The 25987-nt window shown below is 40.4% G+C and overlaps 1 protein-coding gene across 2 annotated transcripts in view; it reads right to left on the bottom strand.

The window, feature by feature from the left end:
* Nucleotides 1–25987, bottom strand: part of CNTN1 (contactin 1) — a 253457-nt gene that overhangs the window by 177730 nt on the left and 49740 nt on the right. The gene's annotated exons all lie outside the window — the stretch shown is intronic.

Here is a 25987-nt window from a genome sequence, read left to right as displayed (position 1 = left end):
GTCGTGTTAATAGCCAAATGGACAACAATTTAAGTATGTGAATGTGAGGTAAGGAATTTTTTCGATATATAAGGTCCAACTGCTAATTCCATGGGTGACATAAAAGACCCAAGCACTCAGACTCCAAAGCTGTAGTACTTTGTAGATACCTCAGTCAAGGTATGCTCACTGCTCCGTTTCTCTTCTGCCCTGATTTACTGCAACATAAAATCAGATCTGCCCTTCAGTGATTTGATGACCATTTACAAGGTTGGAAATGTAATAATTCCTCATAAAGCTTCATTAAGTTGTGTAATTCTACTTCTTTCCACACACTGCATGTCTATATAAAGAGACACAACTTTCTTGTGACACCTTATCTCCAGGAGTTTGATGTCACAGTCTTTTCACTGTGCTGAGAGGAGAAGATGATGACTGTACTTCCAGGCTCATCTCTTCTCCCACTTATAAAGTAAGTAAGTGTACGTGTTAAGGCATTGGGGTTTAATCCTTCTGCTGCTGCTGACCTGGACAGAATATCAGAATATCCCCCAACTATAAAGAACATTTATATTATTTCTGCCTTCTTGTAAACTACTCCTGAGAGTCTGTGGACAAAAATAATTCAAACTAGTCTTACAGAGCCACATAACCCAATAGGACTCACTTAGTCATGCCTAAATTTTAGTCTCCATTCACTCCCTTGCTGAGCACATCTTTGCATGGTCATAAGCCTTATTAACTCTGAAAACCAGTACACAAGCAACACATTCATCTCAAGTAGGAAGTTCTTGGAATGACAAGTTCTCAAGTACATCATCAGGATAATGCAATATATTGTGTCATTTTTCCAACACTTAATAGGAAGGTTTACATGTTTGCTTCATAATTTACTAGCTGGGGTGGAAAATAAATTAGAATACAGAAAAAACAACTTAAAGATCCTGCATGGTTTTCTGAAATGACAAGAATTTAAAGAATGCCAATTTTCCATTAAATTCCCTCAGTTAACAATGTATTTTTCTAAAGCAAAGGCTTGAGAACTATTCCCTACCATATTCAGTGAAATACCCTAACTGTACAATAGTCTTTCTATAACTTTCTATATGTAATTTTCCAAGATCCATTTGTGTCTGCACTTGCACTCTGCACTTGTTGTTAATAGCTTTACATTCATTTCTTTCAACTGAAGTTTACGACTGCTGTGCCATGTAGGAAGCAAAAAAAGGTCAAAGAAATCAACAGACATTAATTTCACCCTCAACAGGGCAACACTTGGTTAGAGGTAAACTGTGGCAGCTGTTAACACCTTCCTTCCCTTCCATCAATAATTATGGATACTACTATTCCAGCATTTGCAAGTATTTCACCTCTGGAAGTTCTAGCTTTACCTTTAGTAATCTATGCATTATGGAAAAGCCTGTCAAACCAAGACAGCTGCTAAAATAAAAAGACAAACTATGGACATTAGGGAACTAGAAATACATTTTCCAAGTGTGAAATGCAGGGGGACTACAGAAAAACTACAGGTCACAGAACTGTGTCATTTTCATTTAAAACAAAACATGGAGTATCTAGGAGGGTGCTGTTACCAGGGGCAAAGATGAAATACCCAGCAATAGTCTGGGAAACTTCAAATTAAATATGTTTACCCTTGCAAGTTTGAAACAGAGTATAAATCTCTCTTGCTTATATAGTTAGCATAGGACCGTGATAATTTTTGAACTAATCTGCTGAAGAATGCAGTGCACATAGACACAAGGTGAGGGGAGGGGTCCTTCTAGCTTAGGATGTTGACCTGGATAATGGTGAGCACTGGATGTTTATGGAGACAATATAGGAAACAGAATGAAGGATTCTTGCTCTGCTGCACTCCACATGACTTAAATGAGAGAGAAAAAACCACACCAGTAAAACAAGCGCAGATTCAGAGAGGTCTAAAAGTAAAAGAGCTCTGTAGGTCTGTAGCCCACAAATAAAGCAGAGACGGGCCTATAAACAGAGTATTTTTCTCTTTTTTATCCTCTAAAAAGAGAATATGTCGACACCTAATAAAACACCTCTTTCGACAAACCAGAGAAGTACTGGCAGTGTCAATGTGTGCAGGCAATACCCAGGCCCGGGTGACGTCCCAGGGGATGTCCTGCCTTGCTCCTGGGTGGCAGGTGACACTGCTCAGATGGCTCACTGCTCGGCACCTCCCTGCTTGCCACGGGCACAGCAGGTGGAGGGAGACGTTCCAGCAGGATTCACTCCTGGTGACAAAATAGTTCGTCTTACAGAGACGACACTGAGAACCTTCACAGTATCCTCCTTTTTCATATTTAAGCGATAACACTCCAAGCGTCATTATTTGTATCTATTGGTACCTGAGTTGAGCCACTGAGTCAGCTGGGAAAGCTGTGGTACTGCCACCTGATTTTTTCATTTTACAAGAACAGACAGATAATATTGCATCAGGTGTTACGAAAATGTGATTTATTTCAGCTCATAACATAATGAAGACAAGCAGATTTTTTGTCAATTTATCTCACTGCTCCCATTCACAGTGGGCTGTAAAAGATAATGAAGTAATTTGCTTGAATCTCCATACATGAAAATTTATAGAAAACCACATCGAATTTTAGATCATCTTTGCAGATCTAAATTCACTTCATCAGACTCAGTCACAGTGTGAGGCAAAAGAAGAGAGCGGCAATGGAGAAAGAGAACCACCGAACTCAGTAATGCCTAAGCCATCACGAGTAGCTCTTGAAAAAGCCACTTTAAGCCTTTGATCAGAAGGACCCATCACTTCAGCGCCAGGCACTGGATGTGCACGGCAATGGCGTAAAAGGGTCGTTATAAATTAACACCCACTCAGAGAAAAGCTTTTTTGTAATACTTATCATATATATGAATCCACTGCGGAGGACACCATAGGAAGAGTATGTCATGTAAAACATGACCCATGGAAAAGAAACATGGGGAAAATATGAACTTTACCGAACTGAAAGATGATTGTTTATATCGGAAATATACTTTTGTATCTACTATCTACTTAGGTATGGCTTCTAGATGAGAGCACAGAGTCCTACATAAATACAAAAGACAATACATTTCATGCATGCCAAGGAACTTATTTCCAAGCTCCGAAGAGATGCAAAGCTGTTACCTATCTAGAGATATTAAGGTTCAATTGAAAATCAATATGCTAGTTTGTCACACTAAAAAAAAAATTACCTTAGTACCAACCATTAGACAAAGCATTTCTAAAGGCATAAATCGCATTCAGATTTAAGCTCTGACTCAGAACAGTAAGGACCTCTGACACTTTTCTAGTAGCTTTTGTCAAAGCTGTTAGTGATAATCTTCCTCCTTTCCACAAAATCTTCCTCTGCCTTTTTACTTAATCCTTTTAAGTATCCGTTTTCATGTTCCAACACGTATGGCCTCTCCCGTAAGGCCTTCACAAAAAGAATCTGCTTGAAAACTTGCAAAAAGATTATGTAGCTTAGCTCTTTCTGTAGTCAGTTATCATAATAGCTAGAAAGTTCAACTTGCTCTTACCACTTATGTTGGAAAATGAAGCTAACAATAAGCTTAAAAATTACAGTGAACAAGAAATTGTATTTAAAAATGTATAAAAGTTCTTCCATATCTTTCAAAAAAAAGGTAAAGCAAATTCTTGCCCTGTCTAGGTATTACTAAAGAACAGAAGTCAGAATGAGTATTCCCTGACCTACACAAATAAGCAAGGACACGGTTTCATAGTGCCAGCAAGAATACAGCTCCAGTACAATACAGAAGATACAACCAACACAAAAATGGTACAAAACACTAGGTAAGAGATCCAGCTTTGTGGCTTGAAAACAGGAACAGAGCAGTATTTAAGAAATCTTCCTTTTGCATCCTCTTATGTTATTGTTTGGGTAGTAACATCAAAGATATACCTGAAAAATCATCGGTGCCACACAAGAAAGACACCAGTCAAAAGGACACATAAATTCATCTCACATTGCTGTAAAATTTAGAGTAAATGGTTGGTTTAGATACTAATTGAGTTTTATATCAGCTGCCTAACTTTCATTCCCATCCTTTAAGAAATTTATAATACAATCTCAGACTTTATTGCTTTTTATTCTTCTTCCTTCTCTTTTCTTTTTTTATTTTTTTTTCTAATTTGGATGTCAAGAAGATGCTTTAGCAAATGATTTCCTCATATAAAAGAAAAAAAAAATTACAAAGCATAGAACACACAGATTACTACTGTCCACAATCCTTCTGGGAATGCTACAGAGTTAGCACTGGAAAACCCAAAGTTGGTTTCGCCGTCAGACTGGGAGCCTGCAAACCCATCAGCGGACTGCCCCAGCCCAACCCCGGCTCCAGGAGCAGGACCAAGGGGCAGCAGTCTGGAAATACGAGGGCTGGAGACGGAACGACTCAATGAATCATAGAATCATTTTGGTTGGAAGAGACCCTCAGGATCATTGAGTCTAACCATAACCTGACTCTAGCACTAAACTATGCCCCTAAGAACCTCGTCTAAACATCTTTTAAACACCTCCAGGGATGCTGACTCCACCACTTCCCTGGGCAGCCTGTTCCAATGCCTGACAGCCCTTCCCGTGAAGAATTTTTTCCTCTTGTCCTATCACTTGCTACTTGGGAGAAGAGACCAACACCCTCCATGCTACAACCTCCTTTCAGGTAGTTGTAGAGAGCAATAAGGTCTACAACTACCGGAAAGGAGGTTGCAGCATGAGACATACCTTGCCTAAACTGTCGCCCCAAGCACTGGGCCACCTCCTCTCTCCTCCTTACCCAGCATAACCCACTCTGGGGGAGCTTCTCCAACCTTCTCGGAGAAGGAGGCCCCGCTCCACACAGCTCTGCAGAGCGGCAGAGCCCCAGCCCATCGGAGAACAACATTTCTGTCTCCTCAGTCCCACCGCACAGGCCACCACGACGGATGCTTTCTAATTCCCAAGCGCCTTGCTCTGCTGCATAAATTACCTCCTTCTAACATGGTATTTTTGCAAGTAATTCATCATATAATAGGTATTTTTTTCAATCTGAATTTAGCTTTTTACTGAAGGCTAGTGAATTTATAACTGTAATATACCCACGTCACAGAAATTCAAAATAACCTTTTGCAATACTGTTCCATGGAGGCTGCATGTCTTAAAGGGCAGTTTCAGAATTTGCTGAGGAACAAAAGGAACAGGAGCATGAAAAGAGTTTCTTGGCCCTGCCAGAGGAAATCACCCTGCAAGGATTTCACCCGGCAGGATTTCTTGTACGGAGGTTTTGTTTCGGAACAAGCAAGTGGTGACTTACAGAAAACAGGCAAGTCTGAGAGAGCAGCAAAGTTGATAAATGTAACCAAGTCGGCTTCCAAAGAACTCATTCAGCTTGTCCAGAAAGTTCTAGAAACTTCTGAACCTATTTCATTCTTAGAAAATCTTCTCTTCAACCTTTAAATACCCACCTGAACTTCTGAAATGTCTGAAATAACATTTTGATCATCTATTTAATATGCATACAACTCCAACTTTTACAATCCCTTGTACTGAATCCCCCATTCATTTACGATAAATGTGTGCTTGTAAACTGACTATTATTACCAGTTTAAGAAAAAAACCAATACAAAACAAAACAGAAAAATGAAGTACTTCTTTAATTCAGGAGATTTTTCCTGAAAGTTTCAAAAATCAGTTAATCAAACTCGACAGTTGTTTAAGAGGCTATGGCATAATCTGCTAATGTGCTTGATTGAAGAGCCATTATTTCAAATCAGAAATCTTGAAGCTGCTAGAAGTCATACTCATACAGCTAACATGTCACTCCCATACATACCCATTTTTGCTGACATAGCCACAGTGTAAACAGAGTTGCTTTACTCTGGAAAGGGACATAAGGTCCAAGAGATGTAAAATTTTTATGAAGAAAAAAATGAACGCCAAGAAAAAGAAAACAGCTGGCCAACTGCTATACACAATTCTGAGAATATTTAAATTATTTCCATTTCACTAGTCATCACTTCGAAACCAGTATTTCTTTAAGAAACTTTAAGTAGAGCTATAAATATTGTCTGGTGAAGTATGCTGACCCAACTTACCTTCTTTTAAGAGGTTCAATTTTAAATTTTTGTGCAATTACTATTAAAGAGAGAAACTTTAAGAATGAGCATCCAGAAAGTCAAAAAGAAAAACAACAAAACAACAACAAACAAAAAACCCAAACAAACGAGCACATGTAAATAGTGCAAAGATGTGTTTACTTCCTATAGAAATATAACCTGTCACACAAAATATGATTTATTAAACTTATCATTCATGTAAATCATCAGAGAGCTCATTCTAATGAAGACATTTTTAGAAGGGTGATCACTGAAGTTTTCATCTATATTCTGTTATCTGATTGGGGAAGACTTACATGACGAAGGGAACAGACTGCTCACCTCGGTAGGCTTTCTCCAGCTACCATCCATATAGTATCCATCTCTAACAAGCAAGAACCGCACGATGGATATTTTGAGTAAAATGATCAGCAGTAAAAGTGAACAAATGTGGCATTTGTCATCTTTCAACTCTGGAAAACAGGGGATCACTTTTACTCTTTACTCCAGCAAGAGCTTTACATCATCATCACAAACCAATAAGAAAAACTCAAATTCAAGTTTAATTTCTTCCACCCAAAGTTTGTGACGCAGACACAGAGCCGAGGGTGCCCACCTCACCCTCCCCTAGGAAAACCCTGTCGCTCCCAGAGCCCCTATTTGATCTGAACCCATTCACCCCAGTTTGGATGCATCCTTAAGAAGCCAGAGAGGGCTGGGTACCGGCTCCCGGTCAGCTGATGTAAAACACAGGCCATCGCCAGGAGGGACTCCTGAGACTCCTCTGGTGCATTTGCCTTTCCTGGCTCTGCAGTCTGTCACAGCTGCATAGAGCAGATGGGAGTTGGTTCAAAACCCTCTTACAAAAATTATTTTAGTATGCCTGCTGGGCAGAAGACCTCGCCATCGAGTCTCCTTCAGGCTGGGTCTTCTGCGCTGATATCTAAAATTTCAGTTGACCAGATGCAAGCTCAGTATTCAGAAAACTCCTTCATTCCAAACTTCTTTCCCATTTCCAAGGGTTATGAAACAAAAACAAACACACTGAACTTTTGAGTAAACTATTAACTGTAGGATCATGGAAAAACCACAAAACCCTAGAATAAACCCAAAGCATAGCACAGCACATGCACAGGAAAATACCAGAGGCATCAGCCTGTAAATACAAACTACGGTGTAAAAGAGTGAGTCAAGTACAACCAGTTTTAGCAGCAGCAAACAAATAAACAAAAAGTATAATGTGAAACTTGGAATCAATGAGGGAAGTGCAAGTATGACAACTGTGCTAGAGAACTTGTAAAAATATCTCCAAGTGGATGTATGAGGTAGTAAGGGACCCCCACCATTAGCGTGAAACTCGTCCTAGCACCGGTGCACTAATGGCTCATTGTAACCTCCCTCGTCTGCCCCTCCAGAGGATGCTGAAAGGGTGAGTGCAATGCAAAAAAAGGGAACAGTTATTAAAAAGTCCCTGTCTTATCTGTATTAATAACTATAACGACAGAGCTGGACTAACGCAACAGCTGTATTTTGATTAGAAAGGTAAGATTTTGGTTAGGCTGAAAATAAGCTCTTACCTCCACTCATCCCTCCCTGCTCACCCTGTCCCAGTGCCAGGAGCACAACACTGCAGCCCCAGGCAGCACCTGAGCCCGGCACTGACCAGAGCTCCTGCGACAGGCAGAAAAAACTGCTTCCAGCTGCCACCTCTGAGCTACGAGGTTAAGCAATTTTTAAAATTGCTTTGGTTAATCGTGTCAACATCCCATCATCTTCTACTAGCTGCAGGCTGCTTTATTAGATATCAAGGTCTGCAAACTGGGGAAACTAGATCTGGGAGCAGTGGAGATCCAAGCTCTTGTCTTTCTATGGGTGACTCCGCTGCAAACCCAGGCTGTAAACAAGGCAACTTCACAGTGCAAAAAAAAAATGCTATCAGTGTGCTATCAGCCTGTGCAATGCTTGCTCCCCATTTATTCTGGATTTAATTTAGCTCATGGCCAGAGCTGGAGTCGCTGCTTTCACAAGGAAGTAAAACTGAGTATTATTAGTTATGCATTTGTAGTGGAGGCACATCACAGAGCAGAGAGACAGATATGGCTCCTGCCCTAGAAATTACAAAGGCTCTTACCCTGAAAAGATTTACATATAAGGAACTCTATTCATGCAAGTAATCCTGCAGGACTGGGATCTTACTTAAGTCTTTCTTCAGAAACTGAGCCTACACGAACAGCACACAGATAATGTCTTCACTTCCAATAGCAAATTGTTATTTTTTTATCATTGTTCTACCACTAATTCAGCTGTAGTGTTGCTAAGAGGATTTCCAATATATTAAATTATTATAATCGTTAAAATAATATACCCCATTTGCATTTGAACAGCATATTGTCTAGTCAAAAAAATACGGCAGGAGATCCTTCCCATGTATTAGGAAATCTCTAACTTACCACTATCAGGCAATGATGTTACCCAGCAGAGAGTAAGAAATTCTGTACAAAAACCTCCTTCACAAACCATTATTTATGCGAGACAGAAATTGATTCTGGCAAGACCAAAAAGATCTGCCTGTGGCAATCTGAGTATGAATTTCTGTTGCTACAAATATGAAAAAAGGTTAAAAAAAGGAAAAAGTAAAGATGCTTCCTATTTGACAAAGACACAAAGAAAAGGTTTTCACTTTTTGATTAAACCACATTTTCTTTGTTCTAGAGAATCTTCAAGCTGGTTTTACTAGCGTTGATCCAGAAACCGTGTGATAACAACCTTTAGCTATATAAGTCACCATCCTACCACACACTATAGCACTAGAAAACACAAAAAAGCTTCTTTGTGTGACCTGTAGTATTACAGCAAATGCCTGAGCAGGGAACAGGTTAGCAGCACTCTAAACCGCAAGCTCTCTCACTTCTATATTACTTAATGCTGATCAAACATCAGAAAATAAAGAAAATCACCTATTTCATAGCTAGCCTCACCACCCGCATATCATTTATTGACAGCTGGACAATTAAATAAGCTTCTCTAAAAAGATGGGCATATTTAAACGGCAACCAATATTTTGAAGGGATTAGTAAATTTTTATTCCACACTCGACATCAGGAAGTTCTCTCTATGCCATTCATAGCTAAGCAATTTTTTCAAGCTCTGACTTTACTGACATTTGTGCATCTTTAAACTGCCTGTTCACTGAAGGACAAACGTAGATCATTACTTATTGGATTTCAGTGGTCCAGGGAGCATGTTTGGACAGCACACAGATTTTGCCTATACATTATACTCTGAATATTAGATATTGCAGAACATCTGGTGTGTTCCTGTTCCAGCTGCATCTGGGTTTGGTTCTGACCTCAAACGACTCAGACTTGTGTGAACTAATGGATTTCATTTGCACACACAGTAACAGCCAGATGAGTGAGAATACCTTGTATACCAGTTATTATAAGTGTACACCAATAAAGAATTAGGTGTTTTTTCAGTGAGATACCAGTACTGTGGCTCAGGGTAGTATTTCCAGTATTCGTGACAAAAGATGTTCTTCACCATTGACGAGCACAATTGCCAGCTCAGTTAAGGCTAGATATGAAAAGTGCTTTCCTATTTCAGACAAATCATGTCAGGAAGTGGAAAAAATAAAATGTTTTCTAACTCCCTCATTCTCATGTATTGTAGCACTACTATATTTTCTCAGAAAGATAATTTGACAGTTTGAAAAAAAATGGTTGCAATAGAAGCATTTGCTGAAATGAAAAGCATCAAATCAAAAAGGTTTGCCAGAGTGGACCAAGTTCAAACGATTTATCAAGGGCCTCCAAGTTTAGGTTTGTCATAGACCCGTAAAATATTTCTGTTAGTAAAAGAAAGAAATCATCTTTTACCCTTGAGAATAATGTTAGCAAAGCGTATTCAACCCACTCAGGCAGAGTTATGATAAAAACTCCGTTCACCTCTGTACATGGAGACCTTCAATCCGTCACTGTAGCATTTGATAAAAATGTTCCAAGAACTGCCAAAAGGTTCAGATTTAATTATCAGTGGAATCAATAGAAAGAAAGATTGCAGAAAATTATGAGTTCTACATCATCTAAGTTTTCTGATTGCTGACTTCTGAGCTTCAGAGGCAGCCTGCATTACCTTCTAAACTCTAACTCATCTGGTCTAGAAAGAGTAATTCATTTCTACTCCAGAGAACATAAAAATGTCACCACTTCAAAAGATGTTCCACAGCCCTGGATTCACTGGGGAGAGCAAGAAGTCGCATCTGCCTTTGTTTCTGTCATGCAGAACACCAATTAAACTAACAATGTGATTCTTCATTACAGATTTTCAGCGAGTCAGTGCATGCCCAAGAACTAAAAAAGATCTGAATTTAGCTTTACTTATGAAATGACAAAGCACATTACATCTGCTCCTTGGGAACAACCAATTTTTAGTCATGCCTTGGATATAAATGGAGTAGGATTGCCTTAAACTTTCTGCCAGGTAGCAGGATGATAAATAGCTTATTCAGTCTGAAAACTCAAACTGGAAGATGAAAATAAAAATCGCTAATAATTCCGCAATCCTCGAGGTACTAGTTTGTTTCTCTGACAAAATCAGATAGGGTATTCAAAACACCATCACCACAAGTATCAACCCTCAGGAGTAAATATACTACTGTTTAAATAGTATCCAATAAAATAACTTTTTAAAAAAAAAAGTATTTGGGTATTATTCTTTATTTATTGTGCACGGCACTAAACAGAATCTGTAATAGCATGATATATTAAAGGCACTCAGTTTTTATTTGTGAAATACTATTAAGACATTTATCACCTTTATTAAGAAAAAGCACCTGTAAAAAAAGGACAAGAAAAATGTGTATTTCTAACTGTTCTAGCAAGTAAATACCCTTTTTTATATCTGACTTGTGTTTCCATATTGCTTACCAATTCAACTGTGCATAGTAAAACAGAAAATACTAGGCAAATAATGCCATACTTTTTCCTGTCGAGTGACATAAGTTGCTGCAGGAGTAGACGACTGAAGAAGCCTTAGATATGTGTGTCCTACAATTTCACCTGCCTGCACTGCCCCAGTAGAAAGTCCAGCTCCTTCCCCTGCCCTGCAGGATCATTCACCATCCCACAGCACCTACAACTGGTCTCCACATGCTGTAAATCATTCCCCACTTAGACTGTCCCCATCACCTGGCAAATATCTTGCTTAAGATCCAGACAAGGTGTAGCCGGGTCTGCTCCTGAACAGAACAGAACAGGTAACCACCAAGGTGACCCTCCTCCTCACTGGGGCCAGTTGCAGTCATTTTGAAAATTCCAGGCCTCCATCAAGTTTGAATTAGAAATGGCACAACAGGTTCAATAGTTACTGGAGAAAACCAGTGAGCGCACAGTACAATGGCCCATGTCTCATTTCCTTAAAAACAGACTAAATAATATGCAGGATTATTTTTTTTATTAAATATTTGTCTGGAAAACGAGATACTGATGAAATCCTTAGCATGTCATGGACTTTCTTTGCCATGCTACTAATGTAAATCTCACATGTATAAAAAGTCAGGGTAAATCAGCTTCTTTTGGGTTAATAAGGCAAATTTACCATGTTTTTTCACTTCTCTGAAATGAATCAATTAATGAAAATATTATTTTATGTAAAATTAGTCCATTGAGACCTTAACTAAATCATAAATTCCTGTCACGTGAACTACTGTCTCTAAACATCAGACATTCATCCTGGAAAGAAACTGATCACTTGGGTTGGATTCAATCTGAATTAAAATTAAAACCATTTCTGTTCCATTACATGCTCCCTGATCTAACTGCCCTTCCACAGAGGCAATTTTTCATGTTAAAAAGAAACACAAATAATGTTTCCATTTAGTCTAAAATGTCATAAATAATAAACACATCCTTTCTTTCCTTACTGCCCAATTTTTGAGATACCAGCTCATATTCCATGTTGAATGATTTCATGATTTTATCTTGGTGTCCAGTGAACCAAAGCCTCCTCTGTAAAACCAGTGTGCATCATTTCACATGGTTTGGCAGAATCGGCATTCTAGACCTAGAAAATGCTAACTTTGTTTAGCACAGCAACCCTAACAGTCCACCTCCTCATTTTTCTATTGAGCATCCTTCTTGGGCTTTAAACCTGAAGGTTATAAGAAACCTGTCCGTATATCAGGCACGTAGCCAGAACAGACCTACACAGCAGTCTGACTTCTTGGCTCCTTTAGACAGCGTGTTATATTACCAGGGAGTCATCTCCCTTCTGAAGCAAGGCAGTAAAAGCATCAAAATATGTATCTTAATGTTATGGCTTATAGATGTGGACCTATTATTAGCTTTGTAATAAAAACATAAGATCCAGAATAATTCTTTGCTGAAGAGACTGAGCTGTGCCCCAGGATAAACTAGATAGCACTATATACCTTTAGATCTGCCTTCCTCAAAGGAAGGCAACATTTTAGTGGGTATAGATGGACATGGAAAGTCCAAGGTGGACGGACAACATCTTTTCTTTTTCATGCCCACCGTTACAATTTCCCCAATCTCCAGTTTACAATGGAGAGGAGTGAGAGGGATGACAGGGTAAGCATTATTAATTTAACTATGGGACTGTACATGTGGGAGGCTAACTGTGCTAAAGTTCTGATCATCTGTTTTGCATTTCTATGACTCACCATAAACAGATTTCTCAATTCGTAGCAATAAATAAAGCACTGAATTTTAAGATTTTGGATGATTTCAACTGACCGGGAAGAAAAGGAAGCTAATCTCTCAGGGATGTAAATGGGCCCCTATCATGGAAAATGAGATTAGGATTGTTAGGAAAGCACTATGAGAGCTTTCCTGATTAACATTATGTATATTATATCAGATCACAGAGAGTCTGGTGAGACCAGGGCTCCTTTAAGCTATCTGTATCGCATCATGCAGCACATCTCAGCTCAGCCTGCGGGACACTCCCACCCAGCCTGTGGCTTTTTTTTTTTTTTCCCCTGATCCAGAAGATACAGGGCAGCTGTTTGAATGCCCAAAACAGCTCACATAGTTGGTTGTTGCTCTTGCGCTTGCAAATGGCCCAAATACTACGTGGCTGCTGCTCACTCTGCCGGTGCACGACAGGAGGTGAGGTGGTTCCTCCTGTCCGGACCAGGACCAGTGTGACTCCATCACTGCAGCTGCCAGCGCGTTGTGGCACTTGGATCCAGCACCCAGAGCAGGGCTCAGTCCCCCCAGAGCCAATAGTCAGATGAAATCAAAATAGACAAATGATAGGTGGGAAGGAATGAAGGCACAGAGCAGTGTGGTAGCTTGTTTGTGTGCATCCAGCATATAAAGCACCTGTTATCCTAGTAACAATAAATGGGTATTTTCTAGACTGTGAATCACAAAACATCAACATAATTCTCACAAAGGGAAATGAGAGACTAGCTGGCTTCTAGCTCATTCTCATCCCTCACATGGGAGATATACTCTGACTGCTTTCAGAAGCAAGTTTAAAAATTATACCAATTAACTACAATTAATCACCAATCTGTCTTTTTTTCCTGTCTCATCTGTTCTACTTCATTGACAGACATTGACTTGGGTGCCCGTATGAGACAAAAAATGCAGTTTAACCCCAAAGAACTCCCTGACCATCTACTAGGTTAGGAAAACAGTATTCACCTTTGCTTTCCTTTCCATCCATTCTCCTCTTAGTAAGGACAAGATACACAAAATGAGGAGGAACAAGCAATAAAACACTACTGAATATTCATTTTATTTTCTGATAAAAAAAGATCTGCATCCCAAGAAAACTTAGCCTTGCACCAGAAGAAAGGAGAGAGGACAGACAGCAGACTGGCCTCCTCAAGACAGGACACATTTGCTGCTGTGGAGCATCCTCAGAGCCATCGTAGTCACTACCACCATGGACTGCACGGCTTCTGCAGCACCTGTCCAGAAAGGAGCCCTCCCAGACAGAGCTCCGTGCTGTGGTTTGGCTGGCCTCGACCAGCAGCTCCTGTAGGACAGACTCCTCCTGGGCCAAGGACCTTCCTTCTCCTCCACCTTAGGAGAACATCAGACTCAGTAAATGCATCTCCTCTTCCACAGAGAAGATTGTTGAGGCAGTCCCCATACTGCATCAATTCCCTTCTGCTTCTGAGGAGGTCAGATCCTGCTCATCCTTCTTGACAGGGAGAAAACAAAATTCCTGGCCTTTATTCCCGTCTTTGCTACAGATATTTAAGTGCCTTTTTACGGCTCTAACAAGATTCAAAGAGTCTTCTGGTGCTTAAGTCTCATCAAAAATATGAATTGGGAAAAATAAATGCTGGTTTCATGATACGATGCTATTTATAACTTACAAGGCTCTCATTTGCTTGTGTAATCATTTCTAGAAAGCCTGTGCCAATAAAGAAACCCCATCTGGGTTCCGATAAAAGCTTGCAAAATAATAGCCAAAATCTGCTCTGACTGAAGTCATCGTTAAAATTCCCAGTGATCAAACTGGAAACAGCATCGTGTACTAACTGTACTTCTGATCTCTGACCTCAACAGTGACCACGTCCTCCTAGGTTTCCTTTTATTTTATGAGCTCAGAGAAGGTCATTCACCTTTCCATACCACAGAAGTACTACAAGAGCAGATGCACACTGCTTAGGAAACTTGTGCTCTCCCAAGGGTGGTGCTCTGAGCCCTGCCCTCCCCAGCACGGTCCCTTGGAAGCCGGGAGCGTATGTTTTGCATTGCCAAGCTAATGGATTATATGATGTCCAACATCTGGATTTGATTTATCGTTCACTTTTGTCCTCTCAGGAGCACACATACATCAGCCATATGGTTACATATTAAGGCTAAGCTTCAAAAATCAGAGGTTACAAAAGACGCGATAACTATAAAGGGAAGTCATCATTTCATTTTGAACGCCACCAAAAGACAACACATCTCCCTTTACACCACTGTCAAACTCCATTTCTGCCTGTGTCAAGGCTGAGTTGTACCTCACAGCTGGCTGAACCATGCCTAGTAAACTTTCACACCTCCAGTAAACTTAGGCCTGGCCTAAGCGGACGGCTTATGAAATCTGGCAGTACGTTCAAGTTAGTAGGCTAAAGACCAAAACCAGCTTCAGATAAGAAAATTATAAGTGGCCCACATCCTAGAGACTGATGGTCCTTGATACATGCTTATACTTCACAAAAATAAAGTTAATTGCTTCAGTGTTTAAAGTGTTACTAAACATTATTCACACTGAAGCCCCTTTGTATGACTGAAACACTGGACAAAATCTCTGTAGCCAGGAAATGGTTTTTACTGCCAATGGTGTCAGATTCTGATAAGGATAATGGCTGAAACATTGTGGCAAAAACAGTTCATCCAACCCCAGGAGATGATGCATTCAGTATAGGGTGAATTGCAATTTACATATCAACGACAAGCTAAGGAGCCACAGACCAGGCCGGCTGGCCGATACAGGAGATGGGGGACGTGCCAGAGGGCACATAGCTCCATCTTCTGATATACCCAGCATCACAGAATCACAGAATGTTAGGGATTGGAAGGGACCTCAAAAGATGATCTAGTCCAATCCCCCTGCCAGAGCAGGAACACCCAGATGAGGTTACACAGGAAGGCGTCCAGGCAGTTTTCAATGTCTCCAGAGAAGGAGACTCCACAACCTCCCTGGGCAGCCTGTTCCAGTGTTCTGTCACCCTCACTGAGAAGAAGTTTCTTCTTAAATTTAAGTGGAACCTCCTGTGTTCCAGTTTGCACCCATTGCCCCTTGTCCTATCATTGGTTGTCACCGAGAAGAGCCTGGCTCCATCCTCGTGACACCCACCCTTTATATATTTATAAACACTAATGAGGTCACCCCTCAGTCTCCTCTTCTCCAAGCTAAAGAGACCCAGCTCCCTCAGCCTTTCCTCATAAGGGAGATGCTCCACTCCCTTAATCATCTTTGTTGCCCTGCGCTGGACTCTCTCCAGCAGTTCCCTGTCCTTCTTGACCTGAGGGGCCCAGAACTGGACACAATATTCCAGATGAGGTCTCACCAGGGCAGAGTAGAGGGGAAGGAGAACCTCTCTCGACCTCCTAACCACCCCCCTTCTAATACACCCCAGGATGCCATTGGCCTTCTTGGCCACAAGGGCACAGTGCTGGCTCATGGTCACCCTGCTGTCCACCAGGACCTCCAGGTCCCTTTCCCCTACACTGCTCTCTAATAGGTCATTCCCCAACCTATACTGGAACCTGGGGTTGTTGCATGGCACAAAGGGAAAAGCTGAGACCCTTCAACATGGCCCGAGACTTGTTAATCTTTCGCAATCACCCCTTCCCCCCAGACTTTTCTCGCTTTCACAATCACACCTCCACAAAAGACCAAAAGTTACGCTAGTAGGCAACTCAGAGGGCTATAAAGGCCCACCTTGTGCAAGCACTGGCGGCGCCCACCCACCATCCTGAGGACCACTCTGCCCACCAGTCTCATCACATGAACACGACACCAGAGGATGCCACACATGGCTGGACCTGAGACTGCGAACTCCATCACATGTAAAGCGGAGCCAGAAAGATGGTGAAATCTCTTTCTCTCTTTTCTTTCTTTCTTTCCTATACTTCTAGTTTTTTGCTTTCCTCTTTATATGTAACATAGTAACATAAGATTTACAGCCCCGCATATGCCACAAACTTTTAATGTTTACCAACTGAACCTACAATAACGTAAATCCTTCTGCCACCAAATCATATACCATTTGGGCCAAGGTGGAAAATAAAAGCGTTTTGTTCGCAGACCTTAAGTACTGTGTGTACTGTTTTCCAATCACAGGGACCCACAAACCTGAGTCACTTCTCCCCCCAACTCATACCTGAGGGTGGGACGTGACAAATGGGAACTGGTTCCTCCATTCTATTTCAGATCCCTCATTACCAGGCTGGAAATTAATTTCTTAGATTTTTGTTTACACGATAATTCTCAAAAATAAATCGGGTCATGAAAAAACAAAACGGCACCAATTTTGCAATATTTTCTTTCATCGCCCTTAGCAAATCAGCACTGGCCTAGCAGTTACAATGAAATTTTTCACCAAACGCATTGCAAAAAAATATGTATCTTCTACTTGGAGAACAAATTTCAGGAAGTAAGAACTTTTTTTACAGTCAGTAAATGAAAGCTTTATGAAGGGAATTTATCCTGTATGCTACACATTCACTGTGTCAACTACTCCATGGAGTGCCCTATCGAAGTAATTTTCTGTTATAAAAATATCACCATCTGCAGCAGGGGAATAAACCACTAATAAAGATGATGAGCATTTTATGTGGATGGGAATTCCTAGATCAGAATGGTTTATGAAATATTAAGAAAGTGCCTGCTACAGGACCACCACAGCAAGATCTGTACAGACTGTTTACGTATCTTTGCTTACTTACTTTTAGGGTGGTTTAAACATTTTTTTGTTTTATTTTCTTTCCTGGTCTACTTCCTGTAGTTATGTATTTTTGATGAAGATGAAAAAAAAAAATAAAAGAGAGGTTCAGTATACTTTTTATGGGTTTATGTTTCAATTTATTAGCAAAGATTACAGAGAAGGTTGGTCAGTTCCCCAGGAAAGGCTGGTTTCCATGTCTGCATGTCCAATCTGTCTGTTGTTTTTTCATGGTTTTGTTTTTATAAAGAAAACCTCAGCAATCAAACCCAGCAGGACATGTTTTTCTGAAATCTAATTTCTGCTGTGCATTTTCTTTTTCAAAGCTTCGAAAATTAAGGAGGGAAATAATTCCCCAATTCCCATGACCAACCAGTATGGTTTTATGAGAATCATGACCAGAAACTCATGTCGCTAGACCTCAGTGTTCCTGAGCAAGCAAACTACACTTACGAAATTCACATAATTAGAAAATTGCCAAGAAAGCTATGCTTAGCAGAAAACAAAGGAGTAAAAACTTGCTGAGATTCAGATGGACACGGTCACAGATCCACTACTAAAAGTATGGCATATTCAAACTGGGAAAGCTTTTAATAGACTTTTTCACAGTTAAGTCTACTTAAGTAAGTGAGACTCCAGGACAGCTGGGAACCAGCAAAATACAGCAAAAGACTAAAGTGCTACATTCAGTTTTAACTGACACATCACAAAATTTGGAGCTCAGTTCTGTATATGCAACATCATCCAAGAAAAATAATAGTATTTCATGAATTCTAATCCTTTTAAGTTTAGAATCCTGTTGTGACTGGCTCTGATGCTTCTGCATCCTCAAGGTGGAAATCCTGAACTTCTGATCTTCTGTGTCATACTACAATCAATATTATTATTGCTTTGATTCAAAAATAATCTTTCAAAACCAAAGCTATTTGGAAATTATGGGTTTACTTTCAGATGAAGATATCCACTAAGCAGATTATTACCTGGATAGGAAACTGATATTCTAAACTTAGATATTTTAGCTCTGTTGATGCTTTAAACCAGCTCAAGTAGCAGACAAGTGATAGGACAAGAGGAACTGGCCTCAAGTTATGCCACGGGAGGTTTAGATTGTTTATTAGGAAAAAATTCTTCACAGAAAGGATTGTCAGGCATTGGAACAGCCTGCCCGGGAAGGTGGTGGAGTCACCATCCCTGGAGGTGCTTAAAATGTGTTTAGACAAGGTTCTTAGGGACATGGTTTAGATTTAGATTTAAGTTAGGTTATGGCTGGACTCAATGATCCTGAGAGTCTCTTCCAACTGAAATGATTCTATGAGTCTATGACAAGGTCAAGCATTCCAGAAGTCAACTACCTTAAGCTTTAAAACAGAGCTGCAGAAGCAGAGGGTCTCTGCATTTTGCATAGTCATAGGAAAAGCAGAAAGAATATTAAGAAATGAAACACGTCAAGTACATACTGATTTCCTTAAAAGTCAAGGTGTGCATCCTACCAGCAAATCAGGAGTTATGAGTCTGGCAGAGCAAGTGATGAGTCAAAGCTAATTAATCCTGATATACCACAACTGACTGATAGTTACCTCCCAGCCTGCCCATCCACTTAAAAATGATTAGGGGTCTCCATTACACGGGTCATTTCCTTTTCTGCTCCCTTAGAGCACAGTTGCCTACGAAGCCGCACTATTTGGCCTGACAGCTGGTTAAGGCGCTAAGTGGCCCCTGAGCACATCAAAGCTCGCCATGGTTGCTATTGCTAAAGCCATCATCTTCCTCTTCGGTTTTCTAATCCAAAATTCATTCTGCCCCATATGGGAGCTTCTTATGCTCATCATGACTGATTTGGAATCAATGAAGGAATATATCTGAAGACTTTTCTAAAGTCACTTTACTCTCAAAAAATCTTCTTCCTTTTTTTCCTCACCTCTAACACTGCTTATACCAAAGTCTGTCTTGAAAGTGCCCCTCCTTGCATGCTCTAACTGCAGGGTGTTTAACTAGTTTAGCTGCCAATTTGAGCCTTCAAGAAAACGTATATAAAGTCTCTGTTTTACAGAAATTTAGAGAAATCACTCTTACAGAGTTCCCCAAGGCATGCTAAATTATTTCTCACACCTTTTAATTGCTGTCTCTTGGCCATCCAAGAGATGCATAATCTTCATTTTAACTCCTCCCCAAGGTTACATATATACAAATAAAACAGTTTCAGCTCAAGTAATTTTAATTTGGAACCTTAGAATTTGAATTAAATATAAAATAAAATCTACTTTTCCTCAGTGAAAACAGACTTGGTTAGAAACATTTCAGTATTTATTTTTTTTTTTAATCCTGAAAAACATACTAGAAAAACATCCTTTTCAGTGTTTGTTTTGTTTTGTTTTACTTTGCTACTATTTACTTAGCAAGAAAAATCTTTTACTGGGTATCTTCCAGCTGGAGGACAGGAAAATTATTTTATGCTATTTTTCTCAGTTACTAACCATGGGACTTTTCCTGAATATTTTCCAGAAATGCCAAGAGAAGCTATTTCCTTCCTGAATAAAAGAAAACGCCAATACAAAGTCAATAAAAATTACCTGCAGCTGTAACTTCTACTCCACAGATCCTTGCTGTGGTATCATTTTGTGGTAAGTTTGGCCATATGTTTTGCTTGTGTTTGTGCGGGCCTTTGAAATAAAACTGGTCTATGCAGCATCACTGAATGCCAAGTGGAGGAAGCAGAATTTAGGAGGGAGCTCACCAGTACTTTTCAACAGCATTAACGGAGCAGTAATGTCCCCTGTCACCTTGTAACGTCTCTTAATGCAAAGGAAAATGCTTACAGATGCTTACTTGTCACGAGAGACTGAGAACATAATTTGCCCTCAGTATTTTCTACAGGAATGACTGTTCTGTATCTTCTTTGCTCCACCAGTTTGTAGATTGCTGAAGAAAAGCTTCCTATTTTAGACCACACATTACCTTGCAAAAAAATCCCCCTGAATGCTGGGAATAAATAGTAACAAGAATACAGCCAGCATAGCACAATACTAATTGTTAAAAGGAACTGCCTATATTCTAAATAAGAATGCAATACTCACCTCTGAATTTTGACAGACAAGAGCTGAAAACTGTATTTCTCATGTAGAGAAAAAATGCTAAAGTTTCATTTAGTTTCTTGTTCAACAGCTGCTTTTCCAACCTCTTCCCTCCAGTTGAAGTACTCCCGGGATTCTGGCATAAATCACAGAGCCTGGCTTGCAGCAGATGTTGACAACATATCTCCCCTCACATAAAGACTTTTTTTTTTTTTTACATAGAAGCTCAATAATTCAATAACAACTTCAGTATGCAGTAAATGAACTAAGATGAATGAACTCACAATAGGGTGAGAATGGCTTATAAAGACCCCGGGGCAGCTACCACATTTTCAGATCCTTTCTAGGGCGTGAGGATGAAGCGTGGCCCATGATACCAGGAGGAGCAGCTTTGTGTGGAAGTGCAGCAGAAGCCACACGTGACACTGTGCACTGGGGACAGGCAGCGCAGGTACTGCCCCAGAGGGACGACTACACTGATTTCTGCAGGAGCTGGCAGCCACACAGCTCTGATAACAGACGGAGACACACACATGACATTGTTGTCTACTCCACTCTGCTGAGACCCCACCTGGAGTCCTGCGTCCAGCTCTGGAACCCTCAGCACGGGAAAGACATGGACCTGTTGGAGAGGGGCCAGAGGAGGCCCCAAAAATGATCAGAGGGCTGGAACAGCTCTGCTGTGAGGACAGGCTGAGAGAGCTGGGGTTGTTCAGCCTGGAGAAGGCTCTGGGTAGACCTTATTGTGGCTTTTCAGTACTTAAAAGGACCCTATGAGAAAGATGGCGACAGACTTTTTAGCAGGGCCTGTTGTGACAGGACAAGGGATAATGATTTTAAACTAAAGGAGAAGAGATTGAGGCTAGACGTGAGTAAGAAATTTCTTACAATGAGGGTGGTAAAACACTGGCCTAGGTTGCCCAGAGAGGCGGTAGATGTCTCATCGCTGGAGACATTCAAGGCCAGGCTGGACGGGGCTCTGAGCAACCTGATCTAGTTGAAGATGTCCCTGCTCATTGCAGGGGGTTGGACTAGGTGACCTTCGAAGGTTCTTTCCAACCCAAACTATTCTACGATACCCAAGTCCCAAATCATGCTAAACACAGACACAGTGATGCTGAACCACACTTGAAGGATAAAGGTCCTTCTTCCACCACCCCCCTTTCACATCAAAGTGGGGCCAAACTCTTTGGCGTCTGAACTATTTTTGATTGCTCTGCAGAGTATCAAGTGCTACTCCAGCACCTCTACAGTCATCTTGTGCATCCACGACAGGCTTTTTTCACAGCATGGCTCTTGATAGTGTTGTCCAAACTAGCCCTGACAAAATATGCATTATGCACACAAACAGGTTGAATCGCAGGGCTGGTTCTGACAGTTGCAAGACAGTTTTATTACAGTACAAACACACCAGAGCCTTAAAGGAGTGAAATGTGAGCAAGAGAAGATTTACTTTTTCTGCACTGATATTAAATACTTTGAAATTACACGATGAAAATGACACTGGGCTCCTTGCTGTCACTGCAGATGAATGCACACATAAAAATGAAATCCACTGGACCGTGCTGTCATTTTTTCAAAGCACAGCAGCAAGTTTGGGGAGGCAAGGAGGAAAGAAAGAGAGAAAGAATAATCAGCTCATTGCTCTTCACACCATCAGTTTCTCATCTACAGTGACCTGTACAACCTGCTGGGACCCACAGGCTGCCTTTGGCTCCAGGATTAACCTTCATATGCTCTTTAACACCAAAAATGATTTAAGTCTTTGGCCTGTGTACATACTTTCATCTTGGAATAGAGGAAAAATTATTTCCACTGTTTTCCTGTATTAAGGTAGGGGAGGCCTACATAGCTTTAAAAAGCTAAGCTATGTCTTATCATCTGTCATTTTTTCCATATCTTTTCATTTACATCTGCAAAGTACTACTTATCTGAAGACAGACTTTTCTGTAATGAGATTCTACATAATAATGTGACAGTTATCAGCCGTTTCTGCCAAAAATACCCTAGTGGAAGGGGATGGGGGGAACACATCAGACCCGCATCACTCTTGTTGTTTATTAATATGCAGTTACTTCTGATTGATCATCAAAGTAAATATTATACTTTACATGCCAACACCATAATCTAAAAATACTACCTGTCGGTTTGGTAATAAAAGGATTTTTTTAAGGAAAAAAAGGACAGTGAATTGAATTTATGTGAAGATTAACTGAAGGAAAGTCTGCCAAGAAGAAACAAAATTTCATTTTTTGTTAAGCTCCTTACTAAAGCAGAATCTTTTTTACTTAATGTAAGCTCTAAGATCTGTTATAACCACCTAGTTTTCTGCTCCAGTACCTTGTGTCACTGTGTCTAGAGAACAGCATCCTCCTTGTAAGAGCTAGATGGCTCAGGCAATGTAGTAGCTCCCACCCAAACCAAGATGTCTCCAAGAACGTCTCTGTGGCACCTTACCTGCACCAACTACACACAAATATACGCATCTGGTGGTGTCTACTGAAGCCAGAGCTTTGGAAGGGGGCACCGTGCATAGTTTGTATGTTGCAAGGTGTACAAAGTACTCGAAGAATCATCAGCACTGAAGAGCGAAGAGCCACTGCAAAGTGAATTTGTGGATTCTGAAAAAAATAGCATGGGAAAATGTTTGGTTTGCCCGATTTTACAAAAATTACTTTGTTTCCAGGCCTGCTCAGCATTAAAGTCCATCTGCCAGGACTGTGAAGATGGGACAGAAATCATAGCTGGTGCTTCTTGTCTTCACCATGGCCAGAACTAGCCACAGTGTGATTGCAGAGTAAAATTGGTTACGTGATTTCATTCCAGACATAAAGATTGCTGCAGACCACTGCATACAGTAACAAACATTTGTTTACACAAGAATATATATAGTTCTAATATACTGTGCCTAATAAACTTGCAGTCATTTTTAGGATACATGTTTCTGGCAGAGTTGTCAGCATTCTGACTCATGGAAAATACTTATATCTTATTGAACTTGGCAGTGTAGAAAATGGTCTTTTTAAAAGGATATTGCTGAACTCTTTGACATTACTACAGGTACATAATGCAGTTGAAAATGTCTGCTTTATTTTACATCTTCCAGATAAACTTCTGAAATAGAACCATCTCCTACCTACTTACACACTTGCTCTGATTTTTGTACTTATCTCCTACATTATCAGCTGCATTTATTAAAAATTTATCTCGAGAAATTAGTGATTCTGGCCTTTATCAGGAGTAAGTGCATATTGATACTAATGTATCCTTTTAAAAACCTGTGGTTTTTTAATTCGTTCTACAGACTGCAAGCTTTAAGGACAAGTAAAATGTTGAACTGTATGTGATTAATTTCATATTGTATTGAACAAAAATAAAGCAGCAGAAAAGAAAGATAGGCAGCATAAATCAAGACTGCTTTTATAAATATTTGTTCTCTGCTACAAGCGCTGTTTTCTCTAGATTCCTTGGTTCTCCAGTGTTCAGCTCAATTCCCTATCCTATGTATTTATTTTCCTTCCCTTTTTTTCTATACTTCCATGGTGTATGTCATGTCCTTAGGACACTCAGGATACTCTACAGGAAGATCTGGCATCACATTTGCCAGCTCACACCCTGCCTCCACCCCACAGCCCCTTCCACCTCCAGTGCCACCGCTCCATCGCACCATGCGACAAGCAGAGCAGGGACCATTTCCACATCTCTTGCCATAGTGCCTATGGCAGAGCCTACTACAAGATGTAGTTCAGATCCTGATAAATCATTTAGACAGCACAGCATCCAAGCTCCTTTATCATACTGTAGCAGAAAAGCCATCCAGGCTGGGTATGTAGGCTAAGTAGACTGCTTAACATAGGCAGAGTAAATGAAAATATCGAGATGCAGCTCATTGTCCATGCCAGTCCTGCTAGCTCTCCACAGGCTACTACAGCTCTGTGAGTGCCTATCTTACTGCAGAATATATAGATGCAATAGCTTCAATCACAGACTTGGTATAGCTGGCTTGGCATGGGACCATGCCAAACTAACCTATGAACAGTGTTTCTCAAAGGGGCTAATTTACTTCACAGTATAGCTATATATAAGTATTTCATGGTGTTCCACTGCAGATGACCATCATAAGGTCATCTCTGAACAGTTTTCCCCCTCATCATGATGGGCATCTAGTCAGTATATACAGATTCTAAGTATACAATGTACTACACAATCATTGTTTTAAATCTTAACTTTGTCTTTAAGTAAGGAATAATCAGCACATACCACATCCATTAGGTGTCTTAAACCATTATTATCCTCATTTACATATATCGGAAGTTATATATTTATACATAAGAACTGACCTTTAAAAGTTATATTTGGTTATTGCCTTCTGAAAGAAAATCCAGTGAGCCTTAGCTGTAGCATTCTTTAAGCTCTTTGGGAATTCATGTCTCAGACCTTCTTTTCAGCCCTGTTTCACTCTTCTCTATGTGTCTGCAGTATTTGATTGTGTACTAGTCTTAGCATTCACAAAAGCCAGAGTCTGGAACATGACTTGCAGTCAAACATACTCTTTGACAACACCTGTAAGCATAAAGCCCAATGACTTGGTTGGCTCAAAAAAAAAAAAAAAAAAAAAGAGATCCTCTTCCATTTTTACAAGGTCTAAAAGGTCTTTAAAATAAGCTGTCCTTTGGAGACCTCAGGGAAGTCTAAATGGTACCTTATGATGAAAAGATATAATGAACAGCAATTTTTCTTTCTTTTTTTAGATAGCAAAAGCCTTTCGTTCAGTAGGTTTTCCTTTGTAACTGCTGGTGCAGTCATTTCTTCGGTGATAAAGAACAGAATGGCATTCAAGCAATGCCAGAATTACCAGGTTTTACTCAGCAGATAGTGAGACACGGGCGCTGATCACAGGCCCTGGAGCCCGCTTGGCCCATGGCCGGAGCTGGTGCTTCTCGCCTGAGGAAGCCAGCAGGTTCTAGAATACACTGTTATTAAACGCGAAGCCTCTAGTATCTTCTGAGTAGCATATTTTAAAACATCTGATCAGACATATTTTATTATTGTAAAGTCATGAATCATTCACGTATCTGTACACAGGAGATGGATTATTTCCTCAGACAGCACAGATAAGGGAAACATGCTTAGGCCTAAGCGCACAGAACAGAACGTGCTTGAGTTGCACTCCAGAGCAACATCAGAATAGAAGATTTTAAGATATCTAAGGTGGCTTTTTTAAAATAAAAGTCGATAATCTCTGTGAGTGTCGTTTCTCTTACGAGGAAGGGAAGAACGCAGGGTCTTGTGAAGTTTTCCATGGCAGCTCTTGGTGCCCATTTCCAGTGCCACTGTCTCAGCTGGGGCAGAACCAGCTGGGGGTGAAAGCCAAGTGTCGCAGAGCTAGGGGTACTTTGAAGCTCAAACACT

Source organism: Caloenas nicobarica, chromosome 1 (genome assembly GCF_036013445.1).
Source record: "Caloenas nicobarica isolate bCalNic1 chromosome 1, bCalNic1.hap1, whole genome shotgun sequence".
Taxonomy (NCBI): Eukaryota; Metazoa; Chordata; class Aves; order Columbiformes; family Columbidae; genus Caloenas; species Caloenas nicobarica.
This window is presented reverse-complemented; position numbering and strand designations above follow the sequence as displayed.